Below are 10,677 nucleotides of genomic sequence, written 5' to 3'. Positions count from 1 at the left end.
GTGTGAGGGGGGGGGGGGGGGGGGGGGGGGCACACCCATCCTAATACACCCAGGATCCATTCCCGTTGTTATCGCTGTCTCAAATTACCTCAATTGCCCTTGATTCCCTTTAGCCAATTTGATTGGCTACGCTACTAAGTCTAACGTACCAATCAGAATGCCAGTTACAAACCTAAAATGTCCTAAACGCAGTGTACACAATTACACATCACCGATGAAGCATGTTTACAACATTACTGAGTGGGTAGGTCAGGGTTTTCGCCGCTGGTAGCATATTATCCCAGTACTATCAGTGCAGGAGACACCAGAAATGGGCTTCACAATTGTATGAGCGAACGTTTTCACCGCCAGGCTACTCCATGGCCCATTTTTCTACATCATCAGTAATAAAATGCACTTTAAGTGCGATTTGGATTTTACGCCACTTTGAATAGTATTTCAGATTCGTGTCAGAGATACACCCGGAGTAGAGCAGGACTTTTAATACGGCTGTGAGACCCTGAACACCGCTGTGATCAATACTTAGTGGAAAGTCAACTTACATTTGTGAAAAACTGAGCCTATTTAAGAATGCCCAGTCTGACATCTGAGTAGCATGCAATATTTCTAATCCATTCTCAATGTACCGAACGGACAGAACATTTACACGTGTATCTACATTAATGTTTTGCAAAAGCAACTTAAGTTATGTCGGAAATGGCCGTTGAAAGAAGACAGGCTTTTGCTATTAAAGTATCGTGTAGCTACCGATCTACCAACCTATGGTTTGAAGTATGTCAGTCGCAAGGAGTCCTATCGACAATTTACAGGAGAAAAATTCGAATGAAAACAGTAAGTGCAGGTTTCTTCTGAGTACAATGAGGAAAGTCTGAAACGGACTTAAGAAGTATGCGCATGTGACTCCGTAATAATAATAATAATAATAATAATAATAAATGTATATTTTCTAATTATAAGATAAGGCTTTCAATAATAATGAAGTCGTCATAATACATCTAATCCACACACAAAAACAAGTCAGTTGGGGAATATTCTAATTGTGCATCTTAGACAATACAAAAATGACGCAGCATTTGTTTTGTCAATACTGTTCCCTTAATACATGTTGCATTACATCTGCACAGCCATAGCCGTGGTACACGATAGAGTAGGAAATGAATACTAGTTCTTTACACTTGAGAGAGACAGAGGGAAACCATTTATCAGTTTAGATAGGATGTATTACCTACTGGCCCTCGCTCTAGGGTTTTCATACCAACAAATAAACCAAGAACGAAAGGGTTGTCAAAAAAGCCCGAGACGTAATAAGACAACTTTGATACAGGGATGATCGGCGGGGATTTCAGGGGAGAACATTCTTATCTTCGAGGTCACATTATCTCTGCGGCATTCATGACTATCGCAGTCAGTGCTTCCAGATCATTTTCCTTGATGAAACCTGGGTAAATAAGCATCATTCCACTGACTACATGTGGATGCCATCAGACGAACGAAAGCATCCACGGTACCAACTGGTAAAGGTAATCGTGTCCTTTTTTGTACGCCAAAACCCATGGTCTGGGGTTAATTGACGGATTGGACCTATTTCGAGGCAAATAGGAAACTTGGTGACTATCATAAGGAAATGAATAGTGGTGAGTTCTTAGACTGGTTGGAACATGAGCTCCTGTTCAATCTAAACAGCCCCAGTGTCATTGTCATGAACCAGATACTGTCGCACCAATCATGAGTAGTCTGAAGGCGACCATACAGCAATATATCTGACTTCTTGCAATGTCGACTTCAGGACATCTGAACAAATCATGGAAACATTTCGCCTGAATATGAAATCAGTACAGTACAAGACAGAACACGGTTACTTTGTCTTACGTACACCAATCAGACATTGTGAGGTCATCCCTATTGAGCTTTTCTGGGCTAACTGTAAAGGGATCGTGGGAAGACATAACACAACATTCATATCAAAGGGTTGATGAACGTAGTATTTTCTAGAATCACATCAGATGTATGGCAAAAGGCTGAAGATCACGCTCTTGAAATAGAACGTCAGTACCGCCATCTTGATGGTGAAAGCCTCAGCCTTTTTGCGACAGTAACCTTTGGATGATTGTACATATTCAAATACGTCATCAGCTGAGTAAGGTAAAGAAATGATATGTGCAACAACAAATACTTCTTGCTTCAAAAAACCCAACGTTCCAATACTCATCCCGTTTCATAGCTTTTGACTATTCCATCATTTTTCCAAGCAAGTAGAATGCAGTACAGTAAACTACGGTTATAACGAACTCAAAGGGACCAGCAATTTTAGTTCGTTGTATCCGTGGTTCGTTATATGCATATAGACAGCATAACTACAGCAAATAGTCGGGACACAAAATTAAGTTCGTTATATCCGTCAGTTCGTTATAAGCGTGTTCGTTATAACCGTAGTTTACTGTACATATCTTTATTGATACCCTGTCAACGCGTATCTCAGTACAATAACAGCAATATTTTGAGACCACCCCCAACTCATGTGATATTTGCACCTGAGAGAATGCATGGACCGGTTTGACAGCAGTGGGGCCCCTCAGGAGTGCCAGAACCTTAGCATCGTGGGTTCCACTTCCAATGATAGGGATGATTATGATGGTGGTGGTGATGATAAAAATCGTAGATGTAGAAGTACCACTTCAGGTAATAGTAGCAGCAGCATAAATAGTATCATCCTCGACACCAGGTCTTTGAAAGGCATTTAGAAGTGATACACATTAGGACGAGAATATATGGATGTAACTTCTTTATTATGAGGAACACAGCGTTTCGGAGTATATGCTTACTCCTTCATCGCCTTCCTTATCCTCGACACCATCATCAGTAGAAATAGAATTATCATCGTATTGTCGTCGTCATCATTAGACAGCAGCTGGACAATCAGTGTAACAGATTGAATAGAAAGGGGTCGTCTGTTGGAACCATTGTAAGACCTTGACCTATGCTTGAGAAAGATACCTTCTTCAACTTCTTCAGAAGTCAGCAAAATCCGCCATTCCATCGTAATTATCGTCCAACGCTTTGAGAAGATGCATGAAGTAGTCCGTCTTCTTGACGATTTGATGAAACAGATAAGCACAATCTACCCATCTTCCTCCCTCACTGACAAGTTTGGCCCGAGGAAAATTAAAGAAAATGTTAAATTTCTAAATTCCTCAAATTCAGGTAAAACGACGGGAAATATGTCCTTGTTGACGGCTCCAGGTAAATCGGTGGAGAAGAAATGACATATTTGTACGTGTCGCAAGTCACTGTGGTCAAAGGACGATGCTTGCCCCACTAGCTGGGATCATTCATATAAAGTTCTTGTCCTACATAGGACTTGTGGTTTCAGAGAAGATTTTGGAAATGTGTTTAAATTACGTGTGTACGTTACAATACGCCAACTGGGATGCCGCCCCACTTACCTCCTGTCTCTCTGTTAGCCTCCCTTTGTGTGACAGCGCATCATTCAACAAGAGTGGTTCGACCCGCCAATTGAGGCGATCCATGGCGTTCTCAGGACTGAAAATAGTAGAATACAACAAAGGTAGCTTCATAAAGCAAGTAAGTGAGATTTGCCGCATTACAAAAGCATATGCCATAACTGTTATGACGTAAAATAAACCAAAGACTAAGAGAAGTCTGCCGCAGGACAAACAGTAAAGAGCAGACCATTTGATATTCTTGTGGAATTGTTCCAGAAAGTGTGCTGCTGACTGTTGAAAATTAAAGAAATTGTCAGCCAAACAAAAATACATGGTTGCAAGCTGGGTTTCTTTTGTAATCACAATTATTTAGGCTCGTAGGTTTGAAAATCTAGCCGACAAAATAACCAGTCTCCATACAAAATCCCAACTATATCCCTAAATTGCTGTAAATGTGAAGACGAGTATCACCTTTCCCCTTGTAGTGAACTAACTTGCGGGGACTCCGAGAGCGAATTATTTATGAAAGTTACTAAACTGTTGCAGACCAATGAGAAAAAAGTCATACGTCTAGACAAGAAAACATTAAGTTTTGCCACAGCATCATATACAGTTGTTTTATAAATGAGTGTATTTGGGGGCAGATTTGTTCTGCTATATTTCTGTGTGGCTGTGTGTCTAGCATAAGAGGTGGAGGTCATAGAATGAGAGGTGGAGGTCATAGCATGAGTAGTGGAGGTCATAGAATGAGAGGCAAAGGTCATAGCATGGTAGGTGGAGGTCATAGAATGAGAGGCAAAGGTCATAGCATGGTAGGTGAATGTCAGAACATGAGAGTCTAAGTCAAGGAAAAAGAGGTGGAGGCCATAGCATGAGAGGTGGAGGTCAGAGCATGAGAGGTGAAGGTCATAGCATGAGAGGTGGAGTCATAGCACGAGAGGTGGAGGTCATAGCATGAGAGGTGAAGGTCATAGCATGAGAGGTGGAGGTCAGAGCATGAGAGGTGGAGGTCATAGCATGAGAGGTGGAGTCATAGCACGAGAGGTGGAGGTCATAGCAGTAGAGACTGATGTCATAGCAATAGAGATTGAGGCCATAGCAGTAGAGACTGATGTCATAGCAGTATACACTGAGGTCATAGCAATAGAGATTGAGATCATAGCAGTAGAGATTGAGCTCATAGCAGTAGAGAGTGATGTCATAGCAATGGAGACTGAGGTCATAGCAGTAGAGATTGATGTCATAGCAGAAGAAACTGATGTCATAGCAGAAGAAACTGATCTCATGAGACAGAGATTGATGTCATAGCAGTAGAAACTGGCGTCATAGCAGTAGAGATTGAGGTCATAGCAGTAGAGACTGATGTCATAGCAATAGAGATTGAGGCCATAAAAGTAGAGAGTGATGTCATAGCAGTATACACTGAGGTCATAGCAATAGAGACTGATGTCATAGCAGTGGAGATTGGTGTCATAGCAGTAGAGACTGATGTCATAGCAATAGAGATTGAGGTCATAGCAGTAGAGAGTGATGTCATAGCAATATAGATTGAGGTCATAGCAATAGAGACTGATGTCATAGCAGTATACACTGAGGTCATAGCAATAGAGATTGAGATCATAGCAATAGAGATTGAGGTCATAGCAGTATGGTTTTTCATCTCACATCGCTTTCTGTAGGCCGAATTAATCACTGAATAAACCATTCAGTTAAAAGTATATTCGTAAATCGCTTTAGATTTTATGCAAATAAGTGCTGGTCAAAAGGTTCTTAGCCAGACTGACTTTCAGCTATGGGCCATAACAGAGTAAACTAGCCAATGTAGTACATTTTTTGAGTAGTTCATTGCAAGTGTATTTGGTCTGTTGAAGCCGTTTGTATTTAGTGACAGCCAGTTGATAGGGGTCCGAAATGGACAAGAATGAGAACCATGCAGTCATAATGTTTTGGATTTTAGAGAAAAGTACTCAGTGTCACAAGTGTATGGGTATAAGTGCCCTAGCTATTCAACTGTTAAACGTTGGGCAGCTATGTTTAAGGCTTGGAGAACAGGCCTTGATGATGATCCTAGGTCTTGGCGTCCCTCAACTTCCATCACTGAGCCTGAAAAACTTATAGACGTCAGATAGACGATTTATCATTGCTGAACTTGAGGAAGACACAGATCTATGCTATGGATCCATTAAAACTATTATCTATGAACATATACAGATGAATTTGATATCAGCACGTTGGGTGCCAAAGTTTCTATTTTTTTCTAAAGGAATACAGAACTGACATTGACAGAGAAGATTTAGAGCTATTTGAGGAGGATTGCGTCAAATTCAAAACGAGATTAGTAACGGGTGATGAAACATCGGTCTACCACTATGATCCCGAGTCAAAACGCCAGTCCATGGAATGGCACCATTCCAATTATCGGGCACCACAGAAATTCAAGGCTTCAAGATCAGTGAAAATTATGGGCACTGTATTCTGGGACGTAAAGGGTGTGATCTTTATTGATTACTTAGAAAGTCAAAAGACGATTACCAGTGCCTACTATGCTGATCGCCTAGAGAGAGATTCTATCAAAGAAAAGCGGCGAGGAATGCTGACTGCTGGAGTTCTATTATGTCATGACAATGCCTCTTCTCACACCTCTCAACTTGCGAAGGCTGCTGTGTGACAATGTTGGTTCGAAGACCTGGCCCAAAGTGATTTCCACCTGTTTCCTATAATGGAAAGCGCTATGACGACAACGATGACCCCATGCTGCCGTGAATGGATTTTTCAGGGTGGCTTCAGAAAACTTCTTCCTGAGTGGAATTGGAAAGCTTCACTATCGATATAAGAAGTGTACTGAAAAGCCGGGCGATTATATTGAAAAATAAAATTAAAAACACTTTCACAATTCTTGGTTTTGTTTGTCAGGCTCAAAACCTTTTGACCAGCCCCCGTAGCTTAAATTTAGTGGATAATCCTTCATTGAATATGCCCAGAGGTATACTTTACTTTTGAAGATAAATTCAAATTAAAGAACATAATTCAAAGCATTCGTTTGATACACACGTACACCCTTGCACAATCCACTGTTGATAAACATCCGCGTGCCATCTCTTCCTCCGCGCCGCTAGAAACAGGTTCTCTGTCAGAGACGAATCCGTTCCTCCAAACCACAGGCATGGTTGAGGTAAACACGTGACACTTATCTACTGATCTGACGCGTGAAAATCATCACCTCGCTATCTACTTCAGCCTCCTTGTCGATGGAACACAGACACAGGAAAGGCCATACCAAATCAACTACTTGTTTTTTTCTGAATTAAAACTTCCGTGTTTGTGTTTTTTGAGTTAGAAAAGGTAAACTATATTTATTTATTATCAGGAATAGGATTCTATACATAGAAAGTAAATTATCTTTTTGGCAATAGATACTTTGTCTGACTTAAAAATGTCAAATATTTTCCCGGTCTTGCTTTCAGGAACGGGTAACTGCAAAAAATATTATTTCGTCAGATTATTATTGTTATCAAATATGATATATCCAATAGAATGTCTTTTAAAGAATAAAACCTCGCGAACATTAGAATACGGGCAAATATGTGGTCCTGTGCACATGTTGCTTCCCTTAGTCGCGCCAGGATTTAAGGTCGTGGGTTCGAATCCTACGATTCGTCCGGGGTTTATTTCGTAAGAATGTAGGGCATCGGCTCACATTCACAACACACAACTGGTCCAACTGTGCGCAGTAAACACGCAATGTACAAAACAAATTTAAGAAATACAGAACAAAGTTGGGTTATATCCTGAGATTTTTGACATGATAAATATACATAGCAAGGGTTTTTTTTATTATCTTTACATTAGATGTAGACATCAACGAATTTAATTTAAACAGTGTTGGATGAATAACGAATTTGTTTGGAACATATCTACCTCATGACGTATTGTATAGAGAACAAATCAATATAAAATGGTATTCATCTCCCACAACATTAGTACCGGCAAATCCTTTCATCTGATCAAGTGGCAGGTCCGCAGGTCTAGACGTTGTAGTGCCGTGTGTGAGACTGATCAAGTAGCAGGGTTTGCAGATCTAGACGTTGTAGTGCCGTGTGTGAGACTGATCAGGAGGCAGGGTCCGCCGGTCTAGACGTTGTAGTGTCATGTGTGAGACTGATCAAGTGGCAGGGTCTGTAGGTATAGACGTTGTAGTGTCATGTGCGAGACTGATTAAGTGGCAGGGTCTGTAGGTCTAGACGTTGTAGTGTCATGTGCGAGACTGATCAAGTGGCAGGGTCTGTAGGTCTAGACGTTGTAGTGTCATGTGTGAGACTGATCAAGTGGCAGGGTCTGTAGGTCTAGACGTTGTAGTGTCATGTGTGAGACTGATCAAGAGGCAGGGTCTGTAGGTCTAGATGTTGTTGTGTCATGTATGAGACTGATCAAGAGGCGGGGTATGTAGGTCTAGACGTTGTAGTGTCATGTGTGAGACTGATCAAGTGGCAGGGTCTGTAGGTCTAGATGTTGTTGTGTCGTGTGTGAGACTGATCGTGTGGCAGGGTATGTAGGTCTAGACGTTGTAGTGTCATGTGTGAGACTGATCAAGTGGCAGGGTCCGCGGGTCTAGACATTGTAGTGTCATGTGTGAGACTGATCATGTGGCAGGGTATGTAGGTCTAGACGTTGTAGTGTCATGTGTGAGACTGATCAAGTGGCAGGGTCCGCAGGTCTAGACGTTGTAGTGTCATGTGTGGGGCTGATCAAGAGGCAGGGTCAGCAGGTCTAGACGTTGTAGTGTCATGTGTGAGACTGATCAAGAGGCAGGGTCTGTAGGTCTAGATGTCATAGTGTCATGTGTGAGACTGATCAAGAGGCAGGGTCTGTAGGTCTAGATGTTATTGTGTCATGAGTGAGACTGATCAAGTGGCAGGGTCTGTAGGTCTAGATGTTGTTGTGTCATGTGCGAGACTGATCAAGAAGGGGGGGGGGGGGGGGGTCTGTGGTTCTAGACGTTGTAGTGTCAGGGTCTATACTTTATTCGGGTAGGTGGTCCCCTTTAATACTTAGATTTGCTTGATTGTTTGTTTGTTGTTTAACACCGCACCCATCTATATAAGACAATCCATTGACTGATATCATGAGCATCGATCTATGCAATTGCATCAACCAAGTCAGCAAGCCTGCCCACCCGTTAGTCGCCTCTTACGACAATCATAGTCGCCACTTCGTCAAGGATGGGTTGCTGAACGAGATCTTCACGGGTCTTAATATACTTCCATGGTCTTTAATACTGCAGGGAATTAATTTGTTAATTATATGTTGTTGTTTTTTCAAATTACAGCAAAATAGGAGACTACCAAAAAACTTTTAGTACAAATAATCATTATATTTTTTCTTTGTAGTCCTCAATTACAGGCAAAGAGCGGAAATAATCACGTACTTAAAACCATTTTTGTGTAAACCAAGTCATAAGAAATGTGGCCTAACGTTCCCAGACCTCAATAATGGTCGGTATTCGGCATCAGGGAAAGTGTGTATACATCAATACAGTTCTGCACTTCCGCACTATGTTTGGAGTATAACACCTTTTCGAATATGTTTATACCTGCGATTGTGAGAAGCAAATCTCATTTGCTAAAGATGGGAGGCAATGGCTGCTGACGATCTTACTCTCGCCAGGCACACACCTCCCAGCATACACAGACACAGATATATAAACAGAGGGATTTAGTCGCTGCGGGTACATCATGCACCGTCTCCATTCTCACGCTATACCAGTCATCGTGATATGATTCAATGTTCTTCATTGAAGGATGATAGCCGCGAATAGCTGGAACATCGCTGATGCGGCTAAAAGCAACAATTACTCACTCACTCGCTGAAGGATGGCTCCAGACACAGACGATCGGATTTGTTTTAAGTCTACTGGTTATAGCATTAATTAATGGCATATACACTGTAAAATATGTCAAAAATGTAAACACATAGAAGATGTTTAGATCTAATCTTGATTAGGAAGGGGTATAAATCCTAAACGGACTACACATTTGGTGTGTTCATCTGAACGCATTTCGGTCTAAACACACAAAATGCGCTATCGTCTCACAGCCTAAAAACAACCTAAACAACATCATAATCTAAACATGTGCAGAATTTAAACACTTTACAACATGTTTGCGAGATGATAGCTCATTTCATGTGTTTAGACCCTAAACGTGTTTAAATAGAACAAACCAAATGTGTATACCGTTTTTTATTAAAACACATCCCTAAACATGTTTAGATGTTAACATGTCTTGTATGTGTTTACAGTGTACTCATATATACACTTATATAAATGTATACACTAGCTATATACACGACGTTATACACACAATGTCCATATATACACTTATATAAATGCATACACTAGCTATATACACGACGTTATACACACAATGTCCATATATACACTTATATAAATGTATACACTAGCTATATACACGACGTTATACACACAATGTCCATATATACACTTATATAAATGTATACACTAGCTATATACACGACGTTATACACACAATGTCCATATATACACTTATATAAATGCATACACTAGCTATATACACGACGTTATACACACAATGTCCATATATACACTTATATAAATGCATACACTAGCTTTATACACGACGTTATACACACAATGTCCATATATACACTTATATAAATGTATACACTAGCTATATACACGACATTATACACACAATGTTCATATATGCACTCTCTATACACACCGTATACTAGTATACTAGTATGCCCCTCATGTCCTGGAATGTCCCTTAGCTGAACTGAATCTGTCCATATGAATGTTAAACTGGAATCAATCAATAAAATCATATACATTCATCTTATCCTGGAGGACTATAAACAGAATACAGACATAAAGCGATCGTCAGAGATAGCCTGTCGCAGACTTTCTCGTTCAGTAGTACATGCAATTTCAAAATCCCCAAATTCCCATGTAACGGTCGGAACTTAAGGTAAAGTAAATTATTAAAGGGATACTCTGGTGAGAGGACTGGTGTCCATTTGTACCGCGTTGTAGACTTTGTAATTAATTGTCAATATCTGTGTAATTCGGGTAAACATTAACTGCTGCATTGATATGCATAAAAAATATCACCAACAGGCAGTAGCAATGTTGTTTCAGGGAGTTAAATCACATTTACTGCACCTGCCAATTTGCTCGAACAAAGTCCCCTATTAA

The sequence above is a fragment of the Haliotis cracherodii genome, unplaced genomic scaffold, assembly GCF_022045235.1.
Source record: "Haliotis cracherodii isolate W230 unplaced genomic scaffold, xgHalCrac1.p SCAF_6, whole genome shotgun sequence".
NCBI classification, from domain to species: Eukaryota; Metazoa; Mollusca; class Gastropoda; order Lepetellida; family Haliotidae; genus Haliotis; species Haliotis cracherodii.
Note: the sequence above shows the minus strand (reverse complement) of the source record.